The 19,280-nt window shown below is 46.0% G+C and overlaps 2 protein-coding genes across 5 annotated transcripts in view; one reads left to right on the plus strand and one right to left on the minus strand.

Moving 5' to 3' along the window:
- The window catches only part of LOC134984570 (oocyte zinc finger protein XlCOF7.1-like), a 326,662-nt gene that overhangs the window by 244,341 nt on the left and 63,041 nt on the right, over positions 1 to 19,280 (minus strand). The gene's annotated exons all lie outside the window — the stretch shown is intronic.
- The window catches only part of LOC134984566 (oocyte zinc finger protein XlCOF6-like), a 191,900-nt gene that overhangs the window by 40,714 nt on the left and 131,906 nt on the right, over positions 1 to 19,280 (plus strand). The gene's annotated exons all lie outside the window — the stretch shown is intronic.

Raw genomic sequence — 19,280 nt, forward strand, 5'->3', positions numbered from 1 at the left:
GAGCCGAGGGAAAGAAGGGACAGGAAATATCGATAGCCAGTCCCGAAATAGCACTGGGAGACTCCTTGAGGATTGTCAATCTCTCTGATAAAATTCTAACCCCAGATCAAATTGGAATTTTAAGCGAAGGTCTCTCCTTTTCCCCGGTTCAAGATCTGGACCGGTTTGAATGTGAAAAGGACTTGCACCTATTCACGAGAAAAATTCTACTTAAAAAATTCTTTGTGAACCAAAGCTCTCAGAAACCTATATGGGCAGATTCTGAAACTGATAGAGTAACTTTGAATTCACAGGATCTCCTGGCGGTTCAAATATTAGAAGATCTAGCCAATGAGGAACCCAAGGATGATGATATGTCTCTGCCACCAGATAGGAACAAGATCAAAAAAAGATCTACGTTCTTTCCTGACTATAAGATCTGTCCATCAGTACAAGTTTATCAGGATTTGGTATCTAAAGATTTAGATCAACTATTTCTTCATAAACGCAGACACCCAGACAATATTAGTCAGGGAGAAAGAATTGCACTGCAAGAAATAGCTGAATGGGATGAAATCCTGGTCAAACCCTCAGACAAAGGGGGGAATGTAGTACTGTGGCCAAGAAACATGTACCTTGAAGAAATCCAAAAACAACTGGAAGACCGTACATGTTACGAGAAACTTATTTTTAATCCCACCCAAAAATTTCTGAAACAGTACAATGCAATGATCCAAACCTCTTTTGATAAGGACATCATTAAAAAACAAGATTTTGAATTTTTGAAAATGGAAAAACCTAGAACCCCTACGTTATACCTACTCCCGAAGATCCATAAAAACGAGATGAGACCTCCAGGCAGACCCATTGTGTCGGGGAAAGGAAGCTTGACTGAAAAAGCCAGCATTTATGTTGACCAACATCTACGCAAACATGTCACTTCATTAGCTTCCTACACACGCGACACAATGGATGTACTCTTGAAGCTTCAGAATCTGAATGTGAATCCTGGTGTGTGGTTAGTATCTTGCGATGTCGAGAGCTTATACACCAGTATTAGCCACGACAAAGGGATAAAAGCAGCAAGATATTTCCTTGATATGGAAATACCATGTGAACATAATGATTTTCTCATCCAGTTGTTAGAATTTATTCTAACAAAGAACTATTTCACTTGTAATGAATCCCACTACCTCCAGGTTAGAGGGACAGCGATGGGGACAGCATGTGCCCCCACGTACGCTAACCTCTACCTGGGGTGGTGGGAAAAAGAAGTAGTCTTCCAGGAAGCATTGGAGATATTTACGGATAATGTCCTAATCTATCTATCTACGATATATAGATGACATTCTCATGCTCTGGGAGGGACAGTATAGTGAATTGAAACAGTTCTTTGCAATCTTGAATACTAACGATCTCAATCTGAAGCTCACCTATGAAGCCAGCCAATCCAGGATTAATTTCTTGGATCTAACAATTCAGATTAATGAGGAGGGGAAAATCATTACAGATATCTTCAGGAAACATACCGCAACCAACAGTATTCTCCACTCCAGTAGTTCACATCTCCCAGCCACAGTTAAAGCAGTACCGAAAGGAGAACTGCTCCGTACCAAAAGGAATTGCTCAGAACCAGATACATTTGATATGAGACAAAATGAGTTAAGTACCCGATTTCAAAACAGAGGATACAGTAAAACACTCATTAAGAAAACGGTGCGGGAAGTGGAAAGGTACCCCCGTGAATCCCTTCTCAAAGTCAAGCCCAAAGTACAGAAAGAAGAACCAGTACGATTTATTGGCACCTTTAACGTACATTGGAGAGAGATCAATAATGTTCTTCAAAAACATTGGCCAATTCTCCAAACTGATCATGATCTAAACTCAATTTTACCAAAAAAGGTACAGACCAGCTGGCGTAGGTCACGTAACATCAGGGACCATCTTGTTCATAGTCATCTCCAAAAAATAAGAGGAGTTAAATCCAACAGAAAAGGATCAAGATGTTGCGGCCATTGCAAAGCGTGCCAATACATGGTTCCCACCCAATGTTTCCTTGACAAATTCAACAAAAAGTGGATGATTCCCACATTGATAACCTGCACCTCCATAGGTGTGGTATACCATATGAAATGTCCATGTGATAAGATCTATATCGGCAAAACATCAAGAGCACTTAAAGTGCGTATATTAGAACATGTTGGAAACATACGCAATGCCAATAAAGACCAAGCCAGATTTAAAATCTTAACATCTGTAGCGCGACACTTTCAGAAATGTCACAAAAGTGATCCCACCGGCCTGGAAGTGTTTGGCATGAGACACATACAACTTGGAATCCGAGGGGGAGATGTGGACCAAGCACTCCTGAGATTTGAAACTAAAATGATTTTCATGTTGAACAGTTTACACCCGGCAGGACTGAATGAAGCTAACAGCTATAGTTCGTACTTATGAGTCTCTCTGTATACTGATACAGTTTTTAGAAATATGGACACTTAATTCCTAGCATCTTGTGAACATATTCTAGTGCCTTCATTTAGCTGTACTAGTGTAATTGAATCGACCTAAGGTGGGATAAAAAAGATTGTATCATTTATCTGGTCAATCTGCTGGAATATTACAAGTAATATCTATCTTGTCATTTCAATTAAACATTTGGTAACGTTCAACAGAATATGGACACTCAATTTCGAGTAAATTATGAAGATACAATGGTGTCTCCATTTAGTTGTTACCAGGTAAACAGAATTTATCTAAGGATGGATATAAAAGAGATTATCCTACCATATGATTCATTTGGCCAATATGTTGGAATACCATAAGCAATACTCACCTTTTTATCCTCAACAAACACCACCTGTCTACACTTTATTACAAACCTGTACACTGTACACAGTAGTCTCTTCACCCTTTTATCACGCACACCTTTTTGGTTTATAGCTTATCTCCCTCTTATTAAACTGTGGGAGTCATAATATTATTCACCTTGGTTAGTTTGTGCACCATTCACCTAGATTGCATAACATGCAATATTTTATACATATAAATACATAACCTTCCTCTTCCTCCTTTTCCCCTTTCCATGATTACTTTTCACTTTATATTCCTTTTTCACATCACACACTGCACGATTTAGCATCACCACCGATTTTTTATGCTAGGATGAATCAGTAAGCAGAATTTATACTAAATGAAGGTCAATTCAATTTATACTCCTTGTTTTGAGAATGGATGAGACCTCAAAATATACTTACCTTCATGACGCAACACAGATCAGGTACGAGTTGGACATCGTGGGGTCGGTTCCCCTTTGCCCACACGTTTTGTCCAAATACTGTGTTGACAAGTGATATAGGACCATACCACAGTATTTAACTTACCTGTATATGGCAGCCATTTAAGGGCTACACGAAGATCCTCATAGTTCCTAGCTCAGGATAGACATTACCCCATATTGGTACATCAATTATTTCACACATCAATCATAATTTCTTCAAGAATATCTTATGCATAGGATATGGGAATGCACAGCATATATTTATATGCTGTACAAAATGTATACAGTACATAATGTACAATTGAATAATGTGTCCCTCTACATATGTCTGCAATGCATAATTCGAGACAAAGATTGATCAGGGTTAATATCATCTCCTATCGGAACATATTAGGATATATATCCAATCTATTGACATATAAGATCTAATGTGCATATAAATTCATATGGAGGACGCACACGATATTGTCAACTATATTGCTTAACATGAAATATAGTTCCTTCTATCAATTACCTACCGAGGATTCTTTTCCCCTTAAAACGGGGTTTCTAAATAAGCAGCAAGAGACTGTACATGGATATATTTTTCATTAACTCCGATCACGTGATCGGACTCTTTGTTTACATCTAACTGACAGACGTACGTCGGGTACCACGTGATCGGAGTGGACCGACGTCAGAAGCCAGATGATGATAATCACATCAGGCAGAGGACGTGTTGCCATTGGCGGATGGGCACACGTGATTCTCATACAGCATGTGATTGGACAATACCAACCCTAGAAATAGAGTATCACGGAGGACAATCGGGTTAGCCTCGTTAAAGCTATACAGCGAAACGTGCACGTTGGCGTTTCGGCGGCCTCCACACTCATAATTAAGCTATGGTGTAGAATTATCTTTATAGGGAGACATACTTATAGTCCTCCACTGGCACCCTCGCATAGTGAGGGTAAACAAAACAAGTGTCAGTGTAGGTCATCAGGTAGCACATAGAGTATATACAACTTCTCTGGGCAACATTGTATCTAAGAGGAATACACGTGCTGTTGCTGCCAGCAGCAGCGCCGTGAGACTGTTAGCAGAGTTTAGCCAGTGTGTCAGATCCAATATGATAATTGGTAATGCAACACTGATATCATAATAATATCACTCAGTCAAGCCTCTTAATTGCATATATGTATCGATATTCTGCAATAGCACAAACGATTATGTAGAATTGCCAGACCTTGTGTATGATTTAGTGACACGCAAAGGAAGGGAACTGGTTTATATATTCTGATACACTGCAATCAGCATGGCTGCAATCTGAAGAAAGATCTTTCAGTCACGAGTAGTTATTCTGTATTACAAACTACAAAACATTAAACACAGGTTGCTTTATTGCACAATTGCTACAAATTAGTGATACGTTTAGTACAAGCACTGACTCTCATATCTTGATACAATATATCTAAACACAGGTTGAGTCTGATTTAAGGATCATTGTAACAGATATTCTCCTGTTATATAACACAGGCAACACAGGTCACTGTAGCCTTTTAATGATAATAGCAGTGTAATTATACACACTGGCAACCGTGAGATTGACTAGCTTGGTACTGTTATTAATTTAGGGAGTATGATGAATATGTAAAGCCCCTTAGAATAAAATAAATTTCACTCCAATAACATCCAACTTTGTCCATCTCACTACAATTGGTGACACAGAATATCAACTGAATGTGTGCATTATATTGATGCAGTGAATACTACAGTGTGATTATATAAGTGTAAACACATACAAACACACATTGGATCTAGAGCGGTGTTTTATCATAAGGAATCCTCATAGTTGAATCTGTCAACACATGGGGTCATTGTAGCATTTCAATGACAATAGCAGTGTAATTATAGATACTGGCAACCGTGAGACTGACTAGCTCGGTACTGTTATTAATTCAGGGAGTATGATAAATATGTAAAGCTCCCCTGAATAAAAGAAATTTCACTCCAATAATATCTAACTCTGCCCATCTCACTATAATTGGTGACACAGTATATCAACTGAATGTGTGTATTATATTGATACAGTAAATACTACAGTGTGATTATATAAGTGAAAACACAAACAAACACACATTGGATTTAGAACAGTGATTTATTACAAAGAATCCTTACAGTTGAATCTGTCAACACATGGCAGTTATTAATCTGTAATATCCCCATATACACCCAGAGAATTATTTCCTGTCTCGTGCATGATTTGAATTGTACTATAATAGAGGGTTTCCCATTTAATGCAATTGAGACATATATGTGCCTGATATATTACTTTATCCCCACACCTCGCTAGAGTAATAGTGGAAAAAACCGCCTTTTAAAATCTTCTCACATTTATATTCTTTCTTTTCACGTTTATGTTTGTATGTATTAATTTTAACCTCTATGTTTTGCTGTGTAATCCCCATATAAAGGGGGCATTTTAGAAGGTGAAGCAATAAAAGCTAAGTTTTAAGGTAATTAAATCAATAGGAATTTCATTTTGTGCGCCCAACTAAGCAACTACTTGGAGTCCCTCCCCCCATCCTTTCTCCCCTCTTTTTGGTTGCATTAAATTGAGTTGCATATGGGCTGCACCCCCACAGTTTACCTCTAGTTTTAGAGTGAGATATTTCAATGGGGTTCATCTAGTCGATACAAATAATTGATTGTGCGCATAGTGTGCAGATACACTTTCTTTCTCCTTTCCAATGTCCATTTCTGCCAGGATGGGTTTATGGACCCGGCAGTGGACAGGTGATGCAGATTCAAAAAGGCACATGGAAGTTTTGCCTTACAAGGGTGAGGAGTTGTTCGGGGATGGTCTCTCTGACCTAGTTTCCACAGCGACAGCTGGGAAATCTGCATTTTTACCCCAGGTTCCCTCACAGCCAAAGAAAGCACCGTATTATCAGGTACAGTCCTTTCGGCCCCATAAGGGCAAGCGGGTTAAGGGCGCGTCCTTTCTGCCCAAAGGCAGAGGTAGGGGGAAAAAGCTGCAACATACAGTTCCCAAGAGCAAAAGTCCTCCCCCGCTTCCGCCATGTCCGCCGCATGACGCTGGGGCTCCACAGGCGGAGCCAGGTGCGGTGGGGGCCCGTCTCAGAAACTTAAGCGATCAGTGGGCTCGCTCACAGGTGGATCCCTGGATCTTTCAAGTAGTATCTCTGGGGTACAAGCTGGAATTCGAGACGTCTCCCCCCCAACGTTTCTTAAAATCTGCCTTACCAACGACTCCCTCAGACAGGGAGGCTGTGTTAGAGGCAATACACAAGCTGTATTCCCAGCAGGTGATTGTCAAGGTGCCCCTCCTTCAACAAGGACGGGGTTACTATTCCACAATGTTTGTGGAACCGAAACCAGACGTTTCGGTGAGACCCATTTTAAATTTGAAATCCTTGAACACATATATAAAAAAATTCAAGTTCAAGATGGAATCGCTCAGGGCGGTTATTGCAAGCCTGGAAGAGGGGGATTACATGGTATCACTGGACATCAAGGATGCTTACCTGCATGTCCCCATTTACCATCCTCACCAGGAGTACCTCAGATTTGTGGTACAGGATTGTCATTACCAATTCCAGACGTTGCCATTCGGTCGGTCCACGGCACCGAGGGTATTTACCAAGGTAATGGCCGAAATGATGATACTCCTTCGAAAAAAGGGAGTTTTAATTATCCCGTACTTGGACGATCTCCTGATAAGGGCGAGGTCCAGGGAGCAGTTGTTGATCGGGGTAGCACTATCTCAGGAAGTGCTACAACAGCACGGTTGGATTCTCAATATTCCAAAGTCACAGCTGGTACCTACGACACGTCTACTGTTCCTGGGGATGGTTTTGGACACGGACCAGAAAAAAGTGTTTCTCCCGGAGGAGAAAGCCAAGAAGCTGTCATCTCTAGTCAGAGGCCTCCTGAAACCAAGACAGGTGTCGGTGCATCACTGCACGCGAGTCCTGGGAAAGATGGTAGCTTCCTACGAAGCAATTCCATTCGGCAGGTTCCATGCAAGAACTTTTCAGTGGGACCTGTTGGACAAGTGGTCCGGATCGCATCTTCAGATGCATCAGTTGATAACCCTGTCTCCAAGGACCAGGGTGTCTCTGCTGTGGTGGCTGCAGAGTGCTCATCTTCTAGAGGGCCGCAGATTCGGCATACAGGACTGGATCCTGGTGACCACGGATGCCAGCCTTCGAGGCTGGGGGGCAGTCACACAGGGAAGAAACTTCCAAGGGCTGTGGTCAAGTCAGGAGACTTCCCTACACATAAATATCCTGGAACTAAGGGCCATCTACAATGCCCTAAGTCAAGCAAGACCCCTGCTTCAGGACCAGCCGGTACTGATTCAGTCAGACAACATCACGGCGGTCGCCCATGTAAACCGACAGGGCGGCACGAAAGGCAGGATGGCGATGGCAGAAGCCACAAGGATTCTCCGTTGGGCGGAAAATCACGTGTTAGCACTGTCAGCAGTGTTCATTCCGGGAGTGGACAACTGGGAAGCAGACTTCCTCAGCAGGCACGACCTCCACCCGGGAGAGTGGGGACTTCATCCAGAAGTCTTCCAAATGATTGTAAATCGTTGGTAAAGGCCACAGGTGGACATGATGGCGTCCCGCCTCAACAAAAAGCTAAAAAGATATTGCGCCAGGTCAAGGGACCCTCAGGCGATAGCTGTGGACGCTCTAGTGACACCGTGGGTGTACCAGTCGGTTTATGTGTTCCCTCCTCTTCCTCTCATACCAAAGGTACTGAGAATAATATGAAGGAGAGAAGTAAGAACTATACTCGTGGTTCCGGATTGGCCAAGAAGAGCTTGGTACCCAGAACTGCAAGAGATGATATCAGAGGACCCTTGGCCTCTGCCGCTCAGACAGGACCTGCTGCAGCAGGGGCCCTGTCTGTCCCAAGACTTACCGCGGCTGCGTTTGACGGCATGGCGTTTGAACACCGGATCCTAAATGAAAAAGGGCATTCCGGAGGAAGTCATTCCTACGCTGATTAAAGCTAGGAAGGATGTTACAGTAAAACATTATCACCGCATATGGCGAAAATATGTGGCTTGGTGTGAGGCCAGGAAGGCCCCAACGGAGGAATTTCACCTGGGTCGATTCCTGCACTTCTTACAGTCAGGGGTGACTATGGGCCTAAAATTGGGTTCCATTAAGGTCCAAATTTCGGCTCTGTCGATTTTCTTCCAGAAAGAACTGGCTTCACTGCCTGAAGTTCAGACTTTTGTTAAGGGAGTGCTGCATATTCAGCCCCCTTTTGTTCCCCCTGTGGCACCTTGGGATCTCAACGTGGTGTTGAGTTTTCTGAAGTCACATTGGTTCAAGCCACTTAAGACCGTGGATTTGAAATATCTAACGTGGAAAGTGGTCATGCTGTTGGCCTTGCCTCGGCCAGGCGTGTGTCAGAATTGGCGGCTTTGTCGTGTAAAAGCCCTTATCTGATTTTCCATATGGATAGGGCAGAATTGAGGACTCGTCCCTAGTTTCTCCCTAAGGTGGTATCTGCGTTTCACATGAACCAACCTATTGTGGTGCCTGCGGCTACTAGGGACTTGGAGGACTCCAAGTTACTGGACGTAGTCAGGGCCTTGAAAATATATGTTTCCAGGACGGCTGGAGTCAGGAAAACTGACTCGCTATTTATCCTGTATGCACCCAACAAGCTGGGTGCTCCTGCTTCGAAGCAGACTATTGCTCGCTGGATATGTAACACAATTCAGCTTGCGCATTCTGCGGCTGGACTGCCGCATCCTAAATCTGTAAAAGCCCATTCCACGAGGAAGGTGGGCTTTTCTTGGGCGGCTGCCCGAGGGGTCTCGGCTTTGCAACTTTGCCGAGCAGCTACTTGGTTGGGGTCAAATACGTTTGCAAGATTCTACAAGTTTGACACCCTTGCTGAGGAGGACCTAGAGTTCGCTCATTTGGTGCTGCAGAGTCATCCGCACTCTCCCGCCCGTTTGGGAGCTTTGGTATAATCCCCATGGTCCTTACGGAGTCCCAGCATCCACTTAGGACGTCAGAGAAAACAATATTTTACTCACCGGTAAATCTATTTCTCGTAGTCCGTAGTGGATGCTGGGCGCCCATCCCAAGTGCGGATTGTCTGCAATACTTGTATATAGTTATTGTTAAACTAACGGGTTATTGTTGAGAAGCCATCTATTGAGAGGCTTCGTTGTTTTCATACTGTTAACTGGGTATAGTATCACGAGTTGTACGGTGTGATTGGTGTGGCTGGTATGAGTCTTACCCGGGATTCAAAATCCTTCCTAAATTGTGTCAGCTCTTCCGGGCACAGTATCCTAACTGGGGTCTGGAGGAGGGTCATAGTGGGAGGAGCCAGTGCACACCAGTTAGTCCTAAAGCTTTCTTTAGTTTGTGCCCAGTCTCCTGCGGAGCCGCTAATCCCCATGGTCCTTACGGAGTCCCAGCATCCACTACGGACTACGAGAAATAGATTTAGCGGTGAGTAAAATCTTATTTTTAATACCTACCGGTTACAGACCCAGTCTCTACAGCTACTGCTGGAAAATCGTCATTTTTACCTTATGTTCCCCCAAAACATAAGAAAACGCATCATCAAATGCAGTCCTTTCGGCCCAATAGATACCGAAGAGGAAGATGCTCTGCCTTCCATGCTGCTAGAGGCAGGGAAAGAGGTAAAAGAAACCCAGGCTTCTCTGCCTCCCAAGAACAGAAGTCCTCCCCGGCTTCTGCCAAGTCCACCGCATGACGCTGGGGTTTCCCTGCGGGAGTCCTCGCCGGTTGGGGCACGTCTCAAGCTCTTCAGCCAGGTCTGGGTTTGCTCGGGCCTGGAACCTTGGATTTTAAAAATTGTGTCAGAAGGGTACAAACTAGAATTTTAAGACGTTTCCCCTCGCCGATTTTTAAAATCAGCCTTGCCAGCTTCTCTGACCGGCAGAGAGGTAGTGTGCGACGCAATACAAAAATTGTGTCAGAACCAGGTCATTATCACGGTTCCCCTGCGCAACAGGGACAAGGCTTTTATTCCAGCTTATTCGTGGTTCCGAAGCCGGACGGCTCGGTCAGACCGATCCTCAACCTTAAATACCTAAATTTCTTTCTGCAGAAATTCAAATTCAAGATGGAGTCTCTCAGAGCAGTGATCTCCAGTCTGGAGGAAGGGGACTTTATGGTCTCCTTAGACATAAAGGATGCCTACCTACATGTTCCCATTTATCCTCCTCATCAGGTCTTCCTGCGCTTTGCGGTTCAGGATTGTCATTACCAATTTCAGACGTTGCCGTTTGGGCTGTCCATGGCTCCGAGGATTTTCACCAAAGTGATGGCGGAGATGATGATTCTTCTTCGCATGCAAGGTGTCATGATTATCTCATACTTGGACGATCTCCTGATGAAAGCCAGATGCAGGGACAAGTTGTTACAGAACATTGCACTGTCCCTGAAGGTGTTGCAACAACATGGCTGGCTCCTCAACCTGCTGAAATCTCAGTTGATCCCTACGACCCGCCTGTCGTTTCTGGGGATGAATCTGGACACAGAACTACAGAGAGTTTTTCTTCCAGAAGAAAAAGCTCGGGAACAAATCTTAAAACCAACCAGAGTGTCAATACATCAATGCACTCGCTTGCTGGGAAAGATGGTGGCGGCCTACGAGGCCATTCAGTTTGGCAGATTCCATGCCAGAGTATTCCAGTGGGACCTGTTGGACAAGTGGTCCGGTTCCCACCTACACATGCAACGGACGATAGTCCTGTCCTCAAAGACAAGAATATCACTGCTGTGGTGGCTGCACAGTTCCCACCTCATCGAGGGACGCAGGTTCGGTATTCAGGATTGGATTCTAGTGACCACGGATGCAAGTCCCCGGGGTTGGGGTGCAAGGAAGATGGTCAAGTCAGGAGACTTGTCTCCACATAAACGTTCTGGAATTAAGGGCGATTTACAACGGCCTTCTACAAACGGAACGCCTTCTTCAAAGTCGACCCGTCCTCATCCAGTCGGAGAATGTAACAGCAGTAACTTACATCAACAGCCAGGGCGGAACAAAAAGCAGAGCAGCAATGGCAGAAGCCACAAGGATTCTCCGCTGGACGGAGAAACATCTAAGCGCTCTGTCAGCTATCTTTATTCCAGGAGTGGATAACTGGAAAGCAGACTTCCTCAGCAGACACGATCTCCATCCAGGAGAGTGGGGACTTCATCCAGAAGTCTTCACAGAAGTGACAAGTCGCTGGGGTACTCCCCAAGTAGAGATGATGGCGTCTCGTCTCAACAAGAAACTCCAAAATTAGGGACCCTCAAGCCATAGCGGTGGACGCTCTGGTGACACCGTGGGTGTTTCAGTCGGTATGTGTTCCCTCCACTTTGTCAGGAATCGACTTACCAGGCTGACATCCGTCCGCCGCTGCGGACTCCGTCCTGGCTCCCTGCGGTCACCTGTCGCCTATGCCCCTGCCATGGGACATCATCAAGATCCTGGGAGCACTGCTGAGACAGCGGGCGTGTAGCGCGCCGCGTCCCCGCTGGGCCGCGGCGTGGGCGCCGCCATGACAGTCTGCAATAGCCAGTATGCTGCGGCCAATCCGGTGCGTGGCCGCACCCACCTTTCCTGCACTCATCCAATCCCTGCGCACCATGGGGTATATAGGAGGCTACCGGTTCAGTTCACAGGCATCCTGGACTTTGTGTCTATCTGCGACCTACATGAAAGGATCGGTTCCTGTCTCTCCTGAGTTCCTGGTTCTCTGCTAAGAACGTTGTACTCCTGGTTACTCTGCATTCTTTCCGTGGAACTTCAAGGCTCAGCAATACCTGCAACCTGCATAAGGCCTCACACTCATCACCACCTTGTGTGCTTCAGCCTGCAGTTGAAGACTGACTCCAGGTGTGTTCATTCCTCCACCTGTGACACAGCTTGCTGCTGCCAGTGCCTCATCACCTGCACTGTGAGTCGGTCTCCTGCTTATGCTCAGGTTTGCCATATCATCTACTGCCTTAGTTTCCTGTTTTAACCCTGCACTGGTTTCCAAGCCAGAACCATTCCATAAGACATTTGTTCTTCTGACTTATATTCCGGATATTATTTTTCAATTCATTTATCATTCATTTGCCATAGACTTTCAGATCCATTACTGAGTGATTGACTTTTTTCCACCTGTTTATTATTATTTCTGCTGCAATACTGTTATAAACATCTGCTTAATAAAAATACCGTTGCGCTCATGCGCAGGAACATTATTCAACCTCCTCGTTTCCTTCCTTCCACCTCCACTGACCCACTAGCGCCCCCTCCGGGGACACAGACCAAACACAATCTGACAGTAAGTCCAGGATCGATGGACTCGGATGGTGGACGGAGTGTGGGGTCAGAGGCCTTGCAAGATCTGGTCTCCCGTCTGGATGGTCAAGAGGTTGCGCAGCAGCAGATGCTTCACTTCCTGCAAGGGATGTCCTCCCGATTGGATACACTGCAGCAATCCCTGCCTAGTGTACTCTCACCTACTGTTCCAGTTACTCCAGCACCTGCCAGTGCTGTGGGTTCTTCTACGTCGGCTGCATCAGCTCCAGTGTCACGTCTGCACCTGCCCGTGCCGAGCAAATATGATGGCAGTCCTAAATTATGTCGCGGCTTTCTCAATCAGTGTGAAATACAGTTTGAGTTATTGCCACATAACTTTCCTACGCCAAGGTCCAAGGTTGCCTACATCATTTCCTTGCTCTCTGGTTCTGCTCTGAGTTGGGTGTCTCCTCTGTGGGAACGTGCTGACCCTCTGATCAACAACTACTCAGACTTCGTGTCAACCTTTAGACGGATCTTTGACGAGCCTGGTCGTGCAACATCAGCTTCGGCAGACCTGATCCAACTTCGTCAAGGTAACCGAAGCATGGGACAATATGTCATCCAGTTCCAGACGTTGGCTGCAGAGATCCAGTGGAACAACCAAGCTCTGGTAGCAGCCTTCTGGCACGGACTCTCGGATCGGATCAAGGACGAACTGACAACCCGTGACATTCCTGTTCAACTGCCTGATTTGATCTCCCTGTGTATTAAGCTGGACTCTCGCATTCGCGAACGCAATAATGAACGCGCTCAGAGTGAGTCTCGCAGATCTAGGTTCATACCTCCTGTACAGTTCCAGTCTCCCTCTTCTGACGAGCCTATGCAGATAAATAGGTCCCGCCTATCTCCTGAAGAGCGGGCAAGAAGAATACGTGAGAGGCTTTGCCTATACTGTGCTGCTGCGGGCCATCAAATTAACTCCTGCACGATGCGTTCGGGAAACGCCAGATCCTGACTTGTAAGGGAGGAGTCAAGTTAGGATCTCTCAGTCAAGCTCCTTCTCAACAAGACCTCATTCTTCCAGTGACGCTAGAAACTTCCGTTGGGCTCCAGTCTGCGTCAGCATTAGTGGACTGCGGTGCTGCAGGAAATTTTATCACCCAAGCTGCGGTAAATAAATTTCGTCTGTCTACCTGTGAACTTTCTTGTCCTGTATACATTACTGCTGTGGATGGTAGTAGAATCTCTAAGGGGAACATTTCACATCAAACTGCCCCAGTGGTTCTGGGAGTTGGATTTCTTCATTCAGAACTGATCAAGTTCCTGGTCATCCCTCAAGCCACCCAGGAGATTGTCTTGGGCATGCCTTGGCTCCAGCTACATAACCCACAGTTCAACTGGACAACGTTGCAGCTTACCTCATGGGGTTCACACTGTCATCAATCCTGCTTAGCCCAAGTGTGTCCCATTAAGTCTACCGAAGTAAAGTCACAGCTTAGTCTTCCAGCAGCTTATCAAGACTTCGCAGACGTCTTCTGTGAAAAGGCTGCTGATATTCTGCCGCCCCATAGGGAATGGGATTGTCCCATCGATCTCCTTCCTGGCAAGAAGCCACCTAGGGGGCGCACCTACCCTTTATCTGTTCCTGAAACAGAGGCAATGAGTAATTACATCAGAGAGAATCTTCAGAAAGGATTCATCCGTCCGTCATCATCACCCGCTGGTGCAGGTTTCTTCTTTGTCAAAAAGAAGGATGGAGGACTGCGTCCATGCATTGACTATCGGGGTCTCAATGACATTACCATCAAGAATAGTTATCCTTTGCCACTCATTACCGAACTTTTTGATAGAGTTAAGGGGGCCCGCATCTTCACCAAGTTAGATCTCCGCGGTGCCTATAATCTCATCAGAATCCGGAGCGGCGACGAGTGGAAAACAGCTTTCAACACTCGAGATGGCCATTATGAATACCTGGTAATGCCATTTGGGTTGAGTAATGCTCCAGCGGTATTCCAACACTTTGTGAATGAAATTTTTCGAGATGTTCTGTATAAGTACCTCGTTGTCTACTTAGATGATATTCTTATATTTTCTCAAGACCTTCCATCTCATCGCCTACAAGTCTGTGAAGTTCTCCGACGTCTTCGTGAGAACCGTCTCTACGGGAAACTATCTAAATGCACCTTTGAAGTTCCCTCTATACCCTTCTTGGGTTATATAATTTCCGGATCGGATCTTCAGATGGACCCGACGAAATTGGAAGCCATTGCCAACTGGTCCATTCCAAATTCCCTCAAATCTATCCAGCGGTTCCTGGGTTTCGCCAACTACTATAGAAAATTTATTCGAGGATTCTCCACTCTCATCGCTCCTATTACCAACCTGACTCGGAAAGGGGCAGATCATTCCAACTGGTCAGAAGAAGCCTTGGCAGCCTTCCGGAAAATCAAGCTAGCCTTTATGTCTGCTCCAGTGCTGTCACAGCCAGATGTCGACAGACCATTCGAGTTGGAGGTAGATGCCTCTACAGTTGGGGTTGGAGCTGTTCTCTCCCAGAAGGGATCTGATGGGAAAGTCCACCCGTGTGGATTCTATTCTCGCAAGTTTCTTCCTGCAGAAGCAAACTACTCCGTGGGAGATCAAGAGTTACTGGCAATCAAGCTGGCTCTCGAGGAATGGAGATATCTCCTAGAAGGGGCCAAACATCCGTTTAACATCTTCACGGATCATAAGAACTTGCTATATTTAAAAGCAGCTCAGTGCCTTAACCCTCGCCAGTCCAGGTGGGCTATGTTTTTCTCACGTTTTAATTTTAAGCTTCATTTCCGCCCAGGTTCACAGAATGTGAAAGCCGATGCATTATCCCGATCCATGGAATCTGAAGAAGGAACATCTGACTCTGTGCCACATTCCATCCTGAGTCCCGTGGTTTTTGCTGCCTCTCAAGTCTCCCCAGCTCCTCCTCCTGGTAAGACTTTTGTTTCCCCAGAGCTCCGTCCCAAGTTGCTATCTTGGGCCCATCAGTCCAAGTTCACTGGTCATCCTGGTGTCCTGAAGACATTCAAGTTCCTTTCCGCATCATATTGGTGGCCAAAGATGAAAATGGACATCCAGGATTTCGTGGCATCCTGTCCTAAATGTGTGCAGCACAAGACTCCTCGTCAGTCTCCAGCAGGTCAGTTACAACCCTTGTCTGTCCCTAGTCGTCCTTGGTCTCACCTGTCCATGGATTTTATCACTGACCTTCCATCTTCTCAGGGACATAATACCATTTGGGTTGTAGTGGACAGATTCACCAAGATGGCTCATTTCGTTCCCCTCCAGGGTCTCCCTTCTGCCCCGAAACTTGCCCAAATCTTCCTACAGGAGATTTTCCGCTTACATGGTTTACCCTCTGAAATAATATCTGATCGGGGGGTACAGTTTGTAGCGAGGTTTTGGAGGGCCCTCTGTTCTGCCATGCAGGTAAAATTGAAATTCTCGTCATCATACCATCCTCAGACGAATGGGCAGACAGAGAGAGTCAATCAAGAACTTGAGACTTTTTTAAGGTTATATGTGTCATCTTCCCAGGATGACTGGTTCAATCTGCTCCCGTGGGCCGAGTTTGCCCATAACTTTCGATACCATACTGCTACTGATACGACACCATTCTTTGCAGTTTATGGGCAACATCCCCGTGTACCTGAATTCCAAGAACTCCCTCATATGGATGTTCCGGCTGCCACTTCTGCTCTAACTCAGTTTTCAACCATTTGGGAAAAGATTCACGTTTCCCTCAAAAAAGCCTCCAGTCGATATAAGATCTTTGCCGACCGCAAGAGACGTGCGGTTCCCCATTTGAAACCTGGGGACAGAGTTTGGTTATCAACCCGCAACCTTCGTCTCAGGGTCCCTTCCATGAAGTTTGCACCACGCTTCATTGGTCCTTACCCTATCGAGAGTGTCATCAACCCAGTGGCTTACAAGTTGAAATTACCATCTTCACTTCGTATACCTAACGCCTTTCACATTTCTCTCCTCAGACCTTTAGTCCTAAACCGCTTTCAGAATACTCTTCCAGCAGGTCCCAAGATTCGAACTCAGCGGGGCGTGGAATTTGAGATCAACAAGATTCTGGACTCCCGTTGCCGGTATGGACGTCTCCAGTACCTGGTCGATTGGTGCGGTTATGGCCCAGAGGAGAGAAGCTGGGTAAATTCATCTGATGTCCATGCTCCTAGGTTGGTCCGTGTTTTCCACAGCACTCATCCCTCCAAGCCACGTGGGTGTTCGGTGTCCACCCCTAAAGGAGGGGGTACTGTCAGGAATCGACTTACCAGGCTGACATCCGTCCGCCGCTGCGGACTCCGTCCTGGCTCCCTGCGGTCACCTGTCGCCTATGCCCCTGCCATGGGACATCATCAAGATCCTGGGAGCACTGCTGAGACAGCGGGCGTGTAGCGCGCCGCGTCCCCGCTGGGCCGCGGCGTGGGCGCCGCCATGACAGTCTGCAATAGCCAGTATGCTGCGGCCAATCCGGTGCGTGGCCGCACCCACCTTTCCTGCACTCATCCAATCCCTGCGCACCATGGGGTATATAGGAGGCTACCGGTTCAGTTCACAGGCATCCTGGACTTTGTGTCTATCTGCGACCTACATGAAAGGATCGGTTCCTGTCTCTCCTGAGTTCCTGGTTCTCTGCTAAGAACGTTGTACTCCTGGTTACTCTGCATTCTTTCCGTGGAACTTCAAGGCTCAGCAATACCTGCAACCTGCATAAGGCCTCACACTCATCACCACCTTGTGTGCTTCAGCCTGCAGTTGAAGACTGACTCCAGGTGTGTTCATTCCTCCACCTGTGACACAGCTTGCTGCTGCCAGTGCCTCATCACCTGCACTGTGAGTCGGTCTCCTGCTTATGCTCAGGTTTGCCATATCATCTACTGCCTTAGTTTCCTGTTTTAACCCTGCACTGGTTTCCAAGCCAGAACCATTCCATAAGACATTTGTTCTTCTGACTTATATTCCGGATATTATTTTTCAATTCATTTATCATTCATTTGCCATAGACTTTCAGATCCATTACTGAGTGATTGACTTTTTTCCACCTGTTTATTATTATTTCTGCTGCAATAACTGTTATAACATCTGCTTAATAAAAATACCGTTGCGCTCATGCGCAGGAACATTATTCAACCTCCTTGTTTCCTTCCTTCCACCTCCACTGACCCACTAGCGCCCCCTCCGGGGACACAGACCAAACACAATCTGACACACTTCCTCTCATTCCGAGAGTGTTAAAAATTATAAGAAGAAGAAAGGTTCCGACGATCCTCATTGTTCCAGATTGGTCAAGGAGGGCTTGGTATCCCGATCTTCAGGATTTACGCATAGGAAATCCCTGGCTGCTTCCTCTACGAGAGGACCTGTTACAGCAGGGGCCGTGTCAGTATCAAGATTTACTGCGGCTACGTTTGACGGCATGGCGGTTGAATGCCAGATTCTAGCCCAGAAGGGAATTCCCAGTGAAGTCATTCCCACTCTTATTCAGGCTAGAAAGGATGTTACGGCAAAACACTATCACCACATTTGGAGGAAATATATTTCCTGGTGCGAGTCCAAGAAGGCTCCTGCGGATATTTTTTAACTTGGACGTTTTCTCCACTTTTTACAAGCTGGAGTGGATGCGGGCCTTAAATTAGGATCCATTAAAGTACAAATTTCTGTATTGTCAGTTTTCTTTCAGAAACAATTGGCCTCACTTCCTGAGGTGCAAACGTTTGCAAAAGGGGTGTTACACATCCAACCTCCTTTTGAGCCTCCTGTGGCACCTTGGGACCTTAACGTGATGTTACAGTTCCTTCAATCTCACTGGTTTGAACCTTTTTCAAAAGGTGGATTTGAAATTCCTCACTTGGAAAGTGGTAATTTTATTGGCCTTGGCATCTGCACGGCGGGTGTCCGAATGGCGGCCTAGTTTCACAAGAGCCCTTATTTGATCTTCCATGAAGATAGAGCAGAGTTGAGAACTCGTCAACAGTTTCTGCCGAAGGTGGTTTCTTCTTTTCATATAAACCAACCTAATGTCCGTCTCCCTCGGCACAGTTCCTATAACTGAGGTCTGGAGGAGGGGCATAGAGGGATGAGCCAGTTCACGCCCTTATTAAAGTCTTAAAGTGCCCATTTCTCCTGCGGATCCTGTCTATACCCCATGGTTCTATTGATGACCCCAGCATCCTCTACGGACTCAGAGAAAAGGATTTACTGGTAGGTATTAAAATCCTATTATTTATTAGTGCGCAAGCAGGACAGCATTTTCTCTTCTTTGGTGTTTTATTATTACAACCATGTCACCTCTAGTAATCCCACATGAGCGTCCATGTCACCTCTAGTAATCCCACACAAGCGTCCATGTCTCCTCCAGTAATCCCACACGAGCGTCCATGTCACCTCTAGTAATCCCACATGAGCGTCCATGTCTCCTCCAGTAATCCCACACGAGCGTCCATGTCACCTCTAGTAATCCCACATGAGCGCCCGTGTCACCTCTAGTAATCCCACACGAGCTTCCATGTCACCTCTAGTAATCCCACGTGAGCGTCCATGTCACCTCTAGTAATCCCACATGAGCGTCCATGTCACCTCTAGTAATCCCACATGAGCGCCCGTGTCACCTCTAGTAATCCCACATGAGCGTCCATGTCTCCTCCAGTAATCCCACACGAGCGTCCATGTCACCTCT

The sequence above is a fragment of the Pseudophryne corroboree genome (assembly GCF_028390025.1).
Source record: "Pseudophryne corroboree isolate aPseCor3 chromosome 3 unlocalized genomic scaffold, aPseCor3.hap2 SUPER_3_unloc_64, whole genome shotgun sequence".
NCBI classification, from domain to species: domain Eukaryota; kingdom Metazoa; phylum Chordata; class Amphibia; order Anura; family Myobatrachidae; genus Pseudophryne; species Pseudophryne corroboree.